Source organism: Canis lupus, chromosome 22, assembly GCF_003254725.2.
Source record: "Canis lupus dingo isolate Sandy chromosome 22, ASM325472v2, whole genome shotgun sequence".
Lineage (NCBI taxonomy): Eukaryota > Metazoa > Chordata > Mammalia > Carnivora > Canidae > Canis > Canis lupus.
Genome location: NC_064264.1, coordinates 8,735,177 through 8,750,185, shown reverse-complemented (window position 1 = coordinate 8,750,185; position 15,009 = coordinate 8,735,177). Strand labels below are relative to the sequence as shown.

At 41.1% G+C, this 15,009-nt stretch overlaps 1 pseudogene; it reads left to right on the top strand.

Annotated features, from left to right (window-relative positions):
* Nucleotides 1–11,468: 11,468 nt before the first annotated feature.
* On the top strand, nucleotides 11,469–12,424 carry LOC112678749 (dnaJ homolog subfamily B member 6-like; annotated as a pseudogene).
* Nucleotides 12,425–15,009: the final 2,585 nt, after the last annotated feature.

Genomic DNA, 15,009 nt, shown 5'->3' with positions numbered 1-15,009 from the left:
GCTCCACGTTTTCCAGCGTTCTGGAAACCCATTTCCCCAGCACCATCCCTTGACTCTGAGTTAATACATTATGCCAATTGTTCTTCTACTGAATTTGGACTGAAAACCACAATCACAAAGCCATTTCACCATGTATGAGCTTATCAAGAAACTAAATCAGAGACCAATCTTCACTGTTTGAAAGGATTATCTATAAGATTCCTTTAAAATTGTCAATCCAGGGATGCCTGGGTGGCTCAGTGGTTTAGCACCTGCCTTCAGCCCAAGGCGTGATCTTGGAGTCCTGGGATTGAGTCCCAGATTGGGCTCCCTGCATGGAGCCTGCTTCTCCCTCTGCCTGTGTCTCTGCCCCCCTCTCTCTCTGTGTCTCTCATGAATAAATAAATAGAATCTTTTTAAAAAATAAAATAAAATCGTCAATCCATAGTGTATACAATTAATTGATAAAAAGCAACATGTACCCATTTTTTCAAGACAATTCTATTTATTTAAGATATATTTTCCTTTGTAAATGATTTATCCTTAAGGTATTTCTTCAAAAGAATCTAGTTATCGCAGAATATTAACCTCTTATTTTATAGCTGAAAACATTCCATTAGTCTGTAACCTTATGGAAGTCCCCTTCATTCAGCACCATTCAAGGTATGCAAACATGTATAAGTACCATTTTCGTCAGTAGTTCAGGAATTATTGAGCTTTTACTCTTGGTATTCCCTCCATCCAGAATTCTCTTCCATAGCTAGTTCTTTCTCAGTTTCAGGTATCAGCTTAAAATGCTCCTTCTCAGAGAAGCTTCCAGATTCCCTATCAAAGTAGGCCTCCTTCCCTATTTTCAGTCTCATTGCCCTTATCACACATCCTGTATGTGCTATCCATGTTTCATTGTCTCTCTCATTCACTGGGCCCTAAGCTACAGGGCAGGGTGGTGGTGGGGGGGGGCTGTCTGGTTGAGCATTTTCTTCTGAGTGCCTAGCACTCGACCTGGCAAAGTGCTCATTAAGTATTTCTTGAATAAATGGAAATGTTTTTCTACATTCTTAACAAGTCTCAAAAAATTAGCAAAGACTGGTAATAGCTGCCATTACTCCCACCAATACCAGACTTCATAACACAAGCCATGGATAATGAGGTTGGTAAATAACACAGTCACCATTGCTAACTTTGCTGACGTCACGGTTTATATGTATGTTTAATAGTTAAGACTATTAGTTTAAAAAAAAACATTTTTCAATTTTTAAAAATCATGGCAAGATGCACATAGCATAAAATTTACCACCTTAATCATGTTTAAATAGACAGTTCAGGGGGGTTAAGTACATTCACATTGTTGTGCGACCATTACCACCATCCATCCCCAGAAGTCTTTTCATCTTCCACAATCAAGTCTATACCCATTGAACAAATGACTCCCCATTCATCCCACTCCCAGCCTCTCCCCACCATGGTTCTACCTTCCGTCTCTGTGAGTATGACTACTCTAAGCACCTCATACGTAGTAGGGTTCTCCAGAGAAACAGAACTACCGGGTTGCATAGACACATACTTAGACATAGATTTAGATACAAAGAGATTTATTACAAGGGATGAACTCACGCAATTATGGAGGCCAAGAAGTCCCAAGATTTGCAGTCAGCAAGCTGAAGACCCAGGAGAGCTGATGATGTAGTACCAATCTAAGAGCTGGCAGGCTTGCAACCCCAGAAGAGCTGATATTTCCGTTGGAGTCCAAAAGCAGAACACTGATGTCTCAGCTCAAAGAATCAGGCAGTTGGAGTTCCCTCTTCTCTTTTATTCTATTTAGACCTTCAACAGAGTGGATGAAGGCTGTTCATACCAAGGAGGACAATTTGCTTTATTCAATCTGCCAACTCAAAGGTTAATCTCATTTGAAAACATCATCACAGATACACCTACCATCACAGAATGTTTAAGCAAATAACTGGGCATCTCATGACACAGCTATCTGGCTTATTTCTTATTACTTAGCATAATGTCCTCACGATTCATCCATCTTAAAACATATGTCAGAATTTCCTTTAATTTACTTTTGGAAAAAAAAAACAGTTCTACAGTTTCTTTTTTTTTTTTTAACTTTCTAAAATTGAAGTAGAGTTGACACACAATGTTCCATTAGTTTTAGGAGTACAACATAAGGGTTGGACATCTCCATGTGTTACTCTCTGGTATTTGTCTGGATTTATTTCAATTACCCTCTAGGTCCATCCATATTGTTGCAAATGGCAAGATCTCACTTATTTTTTTTATCTGAGTAATATTCCATTGAATATATATATAGATATAGATACAAAGAGATTTATAAGGATATATATATTTATATCACTTCTTCCTTATCCATTCATCTATTGATAGACACTTGTGTTGCAGAACTTCTTTCCTTTTTATTTTTTTTAAAGATTTTATTTATTTATTCATGATAGAGGGAGAGAGAGAGAGAGAGGCAGAGGGAGAAGCAGGCTCCATGCAGGGAGCCTGACATGGGACTCAATCCCGGGTCTCCAGGATCATACCCTGGGCTGAAGGCAGCGCTAAACCGCTGGGCCACTGGGGCTGTCCTTTCTTTCCTTTTTCAGTTTGAAAAAATCCCTTTGTGTGTATATACAGGTCTCCTGAGAGACTCTTTGAACTCCTTTCACCTTTTGGATATTGTGAGTAATGCTGCTATGAACATGTGTATACAAGTATCTCTTTCAGTCCCTGCTTTCAATTCTTTTGAGATACACTTAGAAGTGGAATTTCTAAATCGCATGGTAATTGTATTTTTTTTTATTTTGGGGGGATCCACCATACTGTTTTCCACAGTGGCTGCACCATGTTACATTCCCATCAACAGTGTACATCAGTATACATAAGTTTACTAAGTGTTCCAGTTTCTCCACATCCTCCCAACACTTGTTATTTTTTTTGTTTTTGTTTTTTTTTTAAATATTTTATTTATGTATTTATTTGAGAGAGAAAGAGCGGGGGAGGAGCAGAGGGAGAGGGAGGAACAGACTCCATGCTGAGCACCAAGCCCAACATGGGATTCTATCCCACAACTTTGAAATCTTGACCTGAGCCCAAATCAAGAGTCAGATGCTTACCCAGCTGAGCCACCCAGGCATCCCAACCTAACCCTTTATATTCTCATTTAAAGAGCCCCAAATTTAATTGTAGATGATTATCTGAAATTACCATTGTGCTTTATTTGTGTTATGACCGAATCATGTGTGATACCTATTTTCTTTTATTTTTTCTATTTTCTTTTAAATGACAATGCCATTTGAAGTAAATAATTCTTTCAGCATTGTGCATTATAATTATTCATAAAGAAAGATTCATTTGTTTAAGTAGCATTTATCATACCCTTAGAATATACAAATGCATCTAGCCTCTAGGAACTTAGACACTAGATATGGAGAAGGGAAAACACATATCAGAGCTTGAAATAACGAGGCAAAAACGTCACAGGCAACATATGAATGAGTTTAAGGAAAGTGCCGTGCAACATTACGAAATGTTCACTGTATGCTACTCACCGTGTAACTCACTAGAGGAATGGTAGTGAATAAGCCACCTCCCTGCCCTCATGGAATTTATCATCTATTTAGGCTATGTTATATTTAAAAGCTTATAGTTTGCTCTGTTGGTCAGTGGTTTTCAAATTTTGCTTTGAAGCCTGCCCTACACTACAGAATTTAGTCTTTTTTCAGGTTCCTGGTAGGGATAGAAGTGTCTTTGTTAATCGTGAGCCTTTTGGATCACATTTGAGTTATGTTAATGAGGAGACTCATGGTGGGCCCCTGCATAGTTTGATGGGGGCTGGTCATGCTTGAAAGACCAATGACATGGTTAGAAGGTCAGTGCTTTGAACCACAGGATGTCGCTCCAACTTCCTGACATCTGGGTAGGGGAGAGAGGATAGAGATGGAATTTAGTTATGGAATCAAAAGTCCTATAAAAACTCTGGGCATCAAATCACATGGCCAAACTTCTAGACAGGGTGCTTCCTGGTTGATGACTACATTGATGTGCTGAGAGGTTGATACATCCTGGTACCATAGGGAGAGGGCATGGGACCCTCCCAGACCTTGTCCTATGTGTCTCTTCATTTGCCTATTCCTGATTTGTATCCTTTATTTAAAAAACCTGTAATCTTGGGACACCTGGGTGGGTCAGTGGTTGAACACCTGCATTGGGCTCAGGTCCTGGGGTCCCGGGATTGAGTCCCCCACCGGGCTCCCCGCAGGGAGCCTGCTTCTCCCATTGCCTATGTCTCTGCCTCTCTTTGTGTGTCTTGTGAATAAAAAAATAAAATCTTTGAGAGAAAAAAATAAGCAAAAATAAGGAACCTGTAATCTTAAATTTAGTGCTTTCCTGAGATCTGTGAGTCATTCTAGCAAATTATCAGACCTTGGAGGAGTCATGCAAACCCTCCAGATTTGTAGGCAGTTGGTCTGAAGTGAGGATAGTCAGGTTGAGGACTGTGTCCTTCAGTTTGTGGGGTCTGGGCTAACTCCTGGTTGTTGGTGCCAGAGTTGGATTGCAGGACCAGTTGATGTCCAAAGAGAGCCCCTTTGGGGGACTGCAAAGGAAGGGGAGGAGAAGGAGGCACCATCCTAGTTGTAAATCCTGTTTTCCTTATTGGCTTCCTGAGTAAGCTTTATTGAGTGCTGATTTCATTTCAACCCCTGTCATTTTTGTTTCACGAGTGGGAAAACCTAGACTTAGAGGGGATAAATCACTTACCCATATATAAACGTGAAGTGTCCAAGGACTTGACTGTTTCGAAAAACATAGTAAATCCAAGAACAACCGTGGAAGAAAAATTACCAGGTGGCTAATTATCTGTGAAAATCAAAAGAGAAAGATCCAAAGCTAACTTAAGGTTGTTACCCAAAGGAAACCAATGTTTGGGCATCTTGGCAACCACAAAGGAAGAAGGATGTCACTTTGAGCAGCAGTGATTACTTTGCATAACAGAGAAACAAAAACATCTAAAGTTCAAAGGTGAGTGAAAAGAGGGAGTAAACAGAGAAGGATCACGAGGTCTGGCTGCCTTACTCTCCGTTAAAGCCTTGGGTTCCTCACGGATAAAATGGAGAGCTAGTGATCTGGGGATTCCAGGTTAGTTACCCAGCAGCACCCTGACATGTTTCGGGTTTTCAACAGACAATAATCCCCTTTCCTTCTCCTTAGTGTGCACAGTTAGAGCAGGATTGAAAAATGATCAGGGACCCAAAGCAGAAACTTAACCACCTCAACATGTTCAATGTCTACCCTATTTACTCAGACCCTTTTACAAATCCAGTGAGATGCTGTGATTATAGCAGAAATACCACAGTTGCTTTCTGTTCCCTAGCTAGAAGTTAGGATTGTTGGAAAAGGGTCATGCTAAATCACAGCCCATAATCATGCATAATAAAATTTGGTGTGTTTTAAAACATTTGAATCTTGGTTTTTGTATTTAATAATTTTATGGTTATATAAACAGTAAAATGAAATTATAAAAATACTTGTATTTAAAACATAGTTGGGTCCTAGGCTCAGATAGTTCTGTATAGGTTTCTGACATGAATGAGCAGAAGAACACTGGATAATTGCATGGGACAGGTTTGTAGCAAGATAGCATTTGTGCCCCGTAAATCATCTACCATCCCTAGTCCCTGACAATGGTGCCAGGAATGGTTTCTTGTCATTGTGACAACTCCAAAAACCACCTCCACAAATTTCTAAACTGTACCTCGTGAGGTGCTGCTACACCAGGTGAGAACTATTGCCCAGAGCTTCCCAGACAGGAAAGACATTTAGGGCAAAGAACAAAGGTCTCTTTATTTACCCGGTACAATTATAATCCTCTCCTTGTTGCTTATCAACGGTTCTACTAAATTGTGTCATCACTGCCTTGTGCGGCCATTGCTCAAATGTGAGCACTTCAAGGGCTGTCGGCCCAACTTCTTCAGAGGCCCCCCTCTGAAGCACAGTGTCCTGAGGAGACCATCCAGCTCTTGCCAGCTCAGCTCTTGCCACTGTGGCAACTTCCACAGCCTTTGCAGCTGGGATTCCCCTCAGGGGTGGGGAAGCCACATGGCTCTCATTCAGAGGCATGCAATGGTGTCCCTGACTCACAGGAAGCTCCAACACCCTTGCCAAGTAAAGTCATGAGGAAATGGCTGTGCCACGGCCAACTCCTTCCCTTGGACCCTTCCGTTTCACTTGGCTTTGGGGGTGGAAGGGGTAGGATATACAAGCATACTGCCTTGCTCTCCCCAGGATAATAGCAAGGCTTTCATTTCTTCTCCCCATCCCTGCTCTCCCCTTACGTGCTAGGGAGTCAGGCCCAGTGCTTGCTGATAGTGCTAATGCAACTTCTGCTTGCTCTGGGGACGGTGCCCAGCTCCAAATGTTGGTAGGACTCTTGAGAGTGTGGAGTCATTTTGCTTCTGCCCTTAGCTCTAGGCCCTACTTGCCAATTCCAGAGAGAAAGAAAAAATTCTTCTTAATATCCTGTTATTATATACAATTGTCACCTCTGAGGAAGAAGACTGAGTGTCTGGGGTGAGAGGCACACAAATATTTCATTGTATACATTTGTACTGATAGAACTTTGTACAGGTGCATCTATTACTTTATTCAGTTAAAAGCTATCTATTTTTAGGACCCAGAAATAGACTCACACTGTATGGTCAACTAATCTTCAACAAAGCAGGAAAGAATATCCAATGGAAAAAAGGACAGTCTCTCCAACAAATGGTGTTGGGAAAATTGGACAGCCACATGCAGAGGAATGAACCTGGACCACTTTCTTACACCTTACACAAAAATAAATTCAAAGTGGATGAAAGACCTAAATGTGAGATAGGAAACCACCAGAATACTGGAGGAGAACACAGGCAGCAACCTGTATGACTTGGGCCATAGCAGCTTCTTACTGAACACACTGCTGGAGGCAAGGAAAACAAAAACAAAAATGAACCTTTGGGACTTCATCAAGATAAAAAGCTTCTGCACAGGGAAGGAAAGAGTCAACAAAACTAAAAGGCAGCCTATGGATTAGGAAAGGATATCTGCAAATGATGTCTCTAATAAAGGTTTAATATCCAAAATCTAAAAAGAACTTATCAAACTCAACACCCCAAAAATAGCCCAGTTAAGACATGGGCAGAAGACATGAATAGACATTTCTCCAAAGAAGACACCCAGATGGCTAAGAAACACATGAAGAGATGCTCAACATCACCCCTCATCAGGGAAATACAAATCAAAATCGCAATGAGATACCACTTCACACCTGTCAGAATAGTTAAAACTAACAACACAAGAAACAAAAAATATTGTCAAGGATATGGAGAAAGGGGAACCCTCTTGCACTGTTGGTGGGAGTGCAAACTGGTACAGCCACTCTGGGAAACAATTTGGAGTTTCCTCAAAAAGTTAAAAATAGAATCCCACTATGATCCAGCAATTGCACTACTAGGTATCTACCCAAAGGATACAAAAATACTGATTCGGAGAGGCACATGCACCCTGATGTTTATAGCAGCATTATCAACAATAGCCAGATGATGGGATGAGCCCAAATGTCCACTGACTGATGAATGGATAAAGAAGATATGGTGTATATACACACTGGAATATTACTCAGCCATCAAAAAATGAAATCTTGCCATTTGCAACAACATGGATGGAGCTGGAGTGTATGATGCTAAGCAAAATAAGTCAGTCAGAGAAAGACAAATACCATATGATCTCACTCATCTGTGGAATTTAAGGAAGAAACAGATGAACATATGGGAATGGGGAGAATTAAAAAAAAAAAGGAGTGTAGGAAATGCCATAAGAGACTCTAAATGATAGAAAACTGACTGAGGATTGATGGAGGGAGATGGGTGGGGGATATTAAGGATATTAAGGTATTAAGGGTATCACCACTGGGTGATGGGTATTAAGGAGGACATTTGCTGTGATGAGCACTGGGTGTCATATGCAAGTGATGAACCACTAAATTCTACTCCAGAAACCAATATTGATTGCAGTGTATGTTAACTAACTAAAATTTAAATTTAAAAAAGTAAAAGCTCCCTATTTTTAAAAGGGAGGAGGAGGGCAGCCGGGGTGGCTCAGCGGTTTAGCACCACCTTCAGCCTGGGGTGTGATCCTGGAGACCCAGGGTCAAGTCCCGCAACAGGCTCCCTGCATGGAGCCTGCTTCTCCTTCTGCCTCTCTCTCTCTCTCTCTCTCTCTCTCTCTCTCTCTCTCTCTCTCTCCTCTCTGTGTATTCTCATGAAGAAATAAATAAAATCTTTTAAAATAATAATAAAAAAATAAAAGGGAGGAGGAGTAAATTAGCCTATATGCCTTGACTTGAAATGATATACATGATGTATTGTTCAGTTAACAGAACAAGCTGCAGAGTAATGGGCATAATAGTAATAATAGCAACAGGCATAATAATAAGAGGCATATTAGTAAAAGGAAAAGAAATGAACAGTCCCCCCACGCTCATGTTGGTACGTGTTTTGTATGTGCAGGTAGAGGTGTGGAGGCTTGCATACCAGTCTGTTAACATAATTACCTCAGAGGCATGGATGAAGGGATAAGAAAAAACTTCTATTTCCTTTGAAATTATTTTAAATTACAAAAATGACACATGCTTGTCGTGACAAATGCAGGTTCAAACAAGTGCATGTTGCTTTGTAATTTGCAAAAGGAAGGAAGGTAGGGAAGAGGGAGTAGGTGAAAGAGAAGGACTATCTCACACCACCATGCCCACAATCCCAAATCCAAAGAGCAAGTCAACAAAACAAGGGAGAGCTCTCTTCTCCAGGTGACCCTTGGTCAGACCAGTCTCAGGAATCACTACTCAATACCGGCATTGATCTCACTCTCTCAGGACCAGCTCAGTCTTTCAGGAACAGGGATCTTCTCTTAAACCCTCCAAGACTTGTAGATGATACCAACCATCCTTCTCCAAGGTAGAAGAAACATTTCGCTGTGCTTGTAAGTAAAAGAAATAAAATCAAAATTTAAATACCCATCAGTGATTAAGAAATTTAGCCTTCCCCAATCTCAAGCAATTCCTTTTAAGAACAAAATTTGAAAGAGTTAAAAAAGTGTAAAGATGCTGGATGCTCCTAAGACAAGAGAGGTTTTGTGATTTTGTTTTTAGTTTTTGTTAGAAAATTTTATTTCATTTCATTGTTTTATTTTTAAGTATTTTTTATTGGAGTTCGATTTGCCAACATATAGCATAACACCCAGTGCTCATCCCATCAAGTGCCCCCCTCAATGCCCAAAACCCAATCACCCCAACCCCCCACACACTTCCCCTTCCACCACCCCTTTTTCGTTTCTCAGAGTTAGGAGTCTTTCATGTTTTGTCTCCCTCTCTGATATTTCCCACTCATTTCTGCTCCTTTCCCCTATAATTCCTTTCACTATTTTTTATATTCTTTATATGAATGAAACCATATGATGATTGTCCTTCTCTGATTGACTTGCTTCACTCAGCATCATACCCTCCAGTTCTATCCACATCGAAGCACATGGTGGTATTTGTTGTTTCTAATGGCTGAGGAATATTCCACTGTATACATAAACCACATCTTCTTTATCCATCAACTTTCATTGGACACCGAGGCTCCTTCCACAGTGTGGCTATTGTGGACATTGCTGCTGTGAACATTGGGGTGCAGGTGTCCTGCCGTTTCACTGCATCTGTATCTTTGGGGTAAATCCCCAGCAGTGCAATTGCTGGGTCATAGGATAGGTCTATTTCTCACTCTTTGAGGACCCTCCACACAGTTTTCCAGAGTGGCTGCACCAGGTCACATTCCCACCAACAGTGTAAGAGGGTTCCCTTTTCTCCACATCCTCTCCAACATTTGTTGTTTGACAAGGGAGGTTATAGGAGGAAACTGTGCATAAGGGGGTTTGGGTGTGCAGATTCACTTCACTTCCCTCCTCACGGTGACCTGGCCTAGCCCAGGCCTCCAAGCAGCAGCTGAGCCTGAATGCTTTTCCTTTCCCACTTGAACAATGAGTGTTGTACCCTTTAGGAAACAACTAGTAACACAAATCTTATAGCCTAATTTAAGGAGGGAAAAAAATGATCATGCACATCAGATAGGCAAAGTTGTTGTTTTTAAAGTTTTGGTGATGAAGATGAGAATGGGGTAAGAGACTCACCTTACACATCACTGGTGGGTGTGTACATAGTACAGTTATTCTGGGATATGACATGACAACATGGATCAGGGACCTAGAAACATTTTATACCCCTCTAAGACTCTAGCTTGAGGAGACACACAGGGATGTTATCAGAGATTTGGTCTAAGAATGTTCTGTGGGGGGGATCCCTGGGTGGCTCAGTGGTTTAGTGCACCTGCTTTTGGCCCAGGGCATGATCCTGGAGTCCCGGGATCAGGTCCCATGTCACGCTCCTTGCATGGGGCCTACTTCTCCTTCTGCCTGTGTTGTGTCTCTGCCTCTCTCTCTGTGTCTCTCATGAATAAATAAATACAATCTTAAAAAAAAAAAAAAAAGAATGTTCTGTGGGGCATTATTTAAAATCCTGAAATACGGAAAGTTAATCTCTCAATAAGAATGACTAACTATAGTATAGTCATCAGACCTCCACATTATAATGTTTAAAAAGCTGGGAGATAAAAGCATCTATCCAACTGGATTCCAATTTTTAAAAAATGTATGACAAGGATATAAAATCTAGAATACGCCTGAGTGGTCAGTTCATGAACAATTATACATTTTTTATCCTTTTTCTGTTTTAGACATTTCTATAATAAATATATATTTGTCGTATTATTGGAGAAGATAATAAAATGAAGGGAAAGAATCAGGTCTATTCTCACATAGAATTAATTCTCCTTGACACATTTAAACCCATGAATTTAGGACAACCCTGTTATCTGACCAGTGTTAAGTGATTGAACAGTCTGTTTCTGGATTCATAGATTTCCCTAAGGTCCTGAAACATCCACCTATTTAGCTATTAAGGAGCCATTACTCCCAGGCTCCAAAATAAAATTTTTTTTCCTTTCTCATTTTTCTCTTTTTCTAGAGAGGAATTTCTCTATATAGGCAAGGATTTGACAGCAGTGTGTGCCCCCTTAGGCATTTTAAAGAACTGACACCTTGAATGGGATTCTGAACAGAATTTGTGCAGATGGGATTAAATATCATCCTGAATTGAATTGGGCCCTCATCCTGTCCAGCCACTCTGGAAATGTCTAGTGAGCTGTTTATTGTGTGAGTATAGAACTCACGAGAAGGTGTGGGCTGAGATGCAAATACGGGTCCATTAGGATATGCAAGGCAGTGGAACCCCTGGGAACAGCCTCCATCTAAACCCACGATGCTAGAGCTGAGGGGACCTGAGCCGCTGCCCCGCCATGCCTCCTACCCGCCACCGACTCCCTGTCCTAGGACTCACTCTAACAGCCTATTAAAACATGGTGGATTACTATGATGTTCTAGGCGTGCAGAGACATGCCTCAGCTGAGGATATTAAAAAGGCATGCCAGGGGGATCACTGGGTAGCTCAGCAGTTTAGCACCTACCTTCAGCCCAGGGCATGGTCCTGGAGTCCGGGATCAAGTCCTGCATCGGGCTCCCTGCATGGAGCCTGCTTCTCCCTCTCTCCCTGCCTGTGTCTTTGCCTTTCTCTCTGTGTCTTTCATGAATAAATAAATAAAACCTTTAAAAAAAATAAAAAGGAATACTGCAAACTGGCCCTAAAATGGCATCCAGATAAAGACCCTGAAAATAAAGAAGAAGCAGAGAGGAAAGTAAGTAGCAAGTAGCTGAGGCATATGAGGTGTTATCAGATGCAAAAAAACGGGACATCTATGACAGACACGGCAAAGAAAGGCTAGATGGTGGAGATGGGGTTCATTTTGACACTCTGTTGGAGTTTAGCTTCACATTCTGTAACCCAGATGACTTCTTCAGGGAATTTTTTGGTGCAAGGGATCCATTTTCCTTTGACTTCTTCAAAGACCCATTTGAGGACTACTTTGGGAGCAGAAGAGGCCCCCCTGGGAGCAGGAACCAAGGCATGGGGTCGTTTTTCTCCGCCTTCAGTGGATTTCCATCTTTCCAAGGAGGGTTTTCTTCTTTTGATACAGGATTTACTTCCTTCGCATCGCCAGGTCCCGGGGGCCTCCCTTCATTCTCTTCCATGACATTTGGTGGTAGTGGGATGGGCAACTTCATATCTACATCCCCTTCTACTAAAAGGGTTAATGGCAGAAAAACCACTACAAAGAGAATTGTGGAGAATGGTGAAGAAAGAGTAGAAGTTGAAGACAACGGCCAGTTAAAGTCCTTAACGATAAATGGTAAGGAGCAGCTGCTACACTTGGACCACAAGTAACAATGCATGCGTGTAGCAGACATGTTAGCTGTAACGGGCACCACTGAGGACTGACAGGAACACGCTTTTTTGAAGATTTCAAACAAACTCAATTTTTTTGGTATATATTTGTATATTTTGTATATATTTTTTTATTGGAGTTCGATTAGCCAACATACAGCATAACACCCCCCACCCACCTCCCCTTCCACTACCCCTTGTTCGTTTCCCAGAGTTAGGAGTCTCTCATGTTCTGTCTCCCTCACTGATATTTCCCACTCATTTTCTCTCCTTTCCCCTATAATCCCTTTCACTAATTTTTATATTCCCCAAATGAATGAGACCATATAATGTTTGTCCTTCTCCGATTGACTTACTTCACTCAGCATAATACCCTCCAGGTCCATCCACATGGAAGCAAATGGTGGGTATTTGTCGTTTCTAATGGCTGAGGAATATTCCACTGTATACATAGATCACATCTTCTTTATCCATCATCTTTCGATGGACACCGAGGCTCCTTCCACAGTTTGCTGTTGTGGACATTGCTGCTAGAAACATCGGGGTGCAGGTGTCCTGGCGTTTCACTGCATCTGTATCTTTGGGGTAAATCCCCAGCAGTGCTGGGTCATAGGGTAGATCTATTTTTAACTCTTTGAGGACCCTCCACACAGTTTTCCAGAGTGGCTGCACCAGGTCACATTCCCACCAACAGTGCAAGAGGGTTCCCCTTTCTCCACATCCTCTCCAACATGGGTTGTTTCCTGTCTTGTTAATTTTCCCCATTCTCACTGATGTGAGGTTGGATCTCATTGTGGTTTTGATTTGTATTTCCCTGATGGCCAGTGATGCGGAGCATTTTCTCATGTGCTTGTTGGCCATGTCTATGTCTTCCTTTGTGAAATTTCTCGAACTCAACTTGCAGTATAACTGTACTTAATCTAAAGTATTTATACACAGCTCATTAGAGCCCTATTTGTCAACTCAAACTTTTGAGTTTACTGTTGGGACCGTTGTTTTGGGTTTTTTTTTGTTTGGTTTGGTTTTTGTTTTGTTTTGTTTTGTCTTTTAAAATTGTTGTGAATATTTGTATGCACTTTGCTTTTTTATTAAACATAATCCAAGGTGGCCGTGACTCTTTCGTACACTAACATCAGAACGGACCTGCTTTTCCATTGTGTTTGAAACATAAGCCAAGTAGAGTCAGCCTGCTGTGAAGTTCACATTGCCAGGATGAATCTTCCACAAAAATAATCTCAATTTTTTTCAGTATTTAGTAGGCAGAGATGTTAATGCATTAATGGTAATACGTTTCTCGTTTAATATAAATTGAGGATGTGTTTCTTTTTTTTTTCTTTTTTTAAAATTTTTATTTATTTATGATGTCACACACAGATAGAGAGAGAGACAGAGACACAGGCAGAGGGAGAAGCAGGCTCCATGCACCGGCCCAACGTGGGATTCGATCCCGGGCCTCCAGGATTAAGATCTGGAGTTGCCAAACAGCTGCATCACCCAGGGATCCCCTGAGGATGTGTTTCTAGTTGTGCATGAACACTGGCAACTTAGTAAGATTTGACAGTTGTTTAAATATGTAATGTTAAGCTTAGGTTTAAAAAAAAAGTAAAGCCAGTAAACTGGGTCTTTGTCATTTGCTTAAAAAAAATGTGAATGTGTTTGGAGCATTCAAAATAAATAAATAAATAAATAAATACCCACGATTCTCAACAGAGAGAGGTTTTGTACCCCAGGGAACATGTGGCCATGTCTGGAGACATCTCTGATTTTCAGGACTGGGAATAGGGTGATCCCAGCACCCAGTGGGTCTCAGGCTAGGGATGCTGCTAACCATCCTACAGTAGACAGGACAATGGCTTCCAACGAAGAATTATCTGGCCTACAGTATCAGTGGTGCCCAAATTGAATAATCTTACTCTAAAGAACTCACGGGTATTTCAGATTCATTTTAGACTTAGATAAACTTATCCCAACTCTCTCAAAACTTGATTCTCCTCCTAGGTCCCTCTCCTAGTCAATAGTAATTTATTTTAATCTTTTAACCAAATTAGAAGCCTTAGGTAACCCTTAAACTTTTTCATACCTTTACTTCTTACATCCAAGCAAATCCTGTCGAATTTACCTCTCTCATAGCCATCTATTCTTCCCTTTTCTTGATCCTCTAGGGTTTAGGCCTTAATGTTAACTTTTCTGTGTGCTTCAGGAACCTCCTGAAGTTTTCCTCTTTCCAATCTTGTCACTCTCTCATCTCTTCCCCACATCCTTTCCAGTATGATCTTTCTAAAATGCAAATCGAATCATGTCACTTTGTTGTATGATATCTTTGACTGATTTCCTTACCCTCTGTGTGTGTCTGTGTGTATCTCTTATTCATTATTCCCAGACCAACCCCAGACCAACTTCCAATTTCTGAGTTTCCAATTTCTTCCAATACTGCCATGTATCTCTCTGTCTTTTTAAAAATATTTTATCTGTTTATTTGAGAGAGAGAGAGAGCACAAGAAGGAGGGAGGTCAGAGGGAGAAGCAGACTCGGTACTGAGCAGGACCCTGATGCGGGGCTTGATCCCAGGACTCCAGGATCATGACCTGAACTGAAGACAGACGCTTAACTGACTAAGC